The sequence below is a fragment of the Chrysochloris asiatica genome, unplaced genomic scaffold (genome assembly GCF_000296735.1).
Source record: "Chrysochloris asiatica unplaced genomic scaffold, ChrAsi1.0 scaffold00058, whole genome shotgun sequence".
NCBI lineage: Eukaryota > Metazoa > Chordata > Mammalia > Afrosoricida > Chrysochloridae > Chrysochloris > Chrysochloris asiatica.
In genome coordinates, this window is record NW_006408576.1 from 1,460,176 (window position 1) to 1,460,944 (window position 769).

A 769-nucleotide genomic window follows, 5' to 3' on the forward strand; every position below is an offset into this window, starting at 1 on the left:
GCAGCCAGAGTGCTTCTTGGAGGCCAAGATGGCTAAACTTCGTCTCTCATACTTTGGACATGTTGTCAGGAGGGAACAGTCGCTGGAGAAGGATGTCATACTGGGTCAGTTGGAGGGTAAGAGAAAAAGATGGATCGGCCAGGTGGCATCATTGATGGCGTCAAGTGTGGCAACTGTAGTGAGGTTGGCTCAGGATCGGACATTGTTTTGTTCTGCTGTGCATGGGGTCGCTATAAGTCAGTTCCGACTCGATGGCACCTGACAACAACAACAATGCTGTGTTCATTTTCATTTAACACAGTTTCAAAAATGATTTGATCATCATACAGATTGAGTAAGCATGGTGAAAGGATTCAACCCTATCATACACCTTTCCTATTTTTAAACCATACACTAGCCCCTTGTTCTTTTTCAAATTTCTACTAACTCTTAGTGACTGCTTTCGCATCACTTTTCTAGATGTCTACCACTTTCTTTCCCTCATTAGACCCTGAAACAAATAGCCTTAATTAGTTCAATATTTCTACAGGAGAACTGCAATAACAAATTTAGTCAGCTGAGAAATTTTCCTTCTTGTAGCTTCTGTATAATGTTTTAAAAATAATAATGTCTACCAATATTAAAATACAATCCTTAAGGTACTGAGGTTCTGAATTAAAGATGCTGTGGTACAATCAGTTCTATAGATCTTTCTTCAGAACATTCCCAACACTGGACTGAAAATTTTTATGATAAATAAACAGGACAGTTTCCGGAGGGTCCAAGTTTC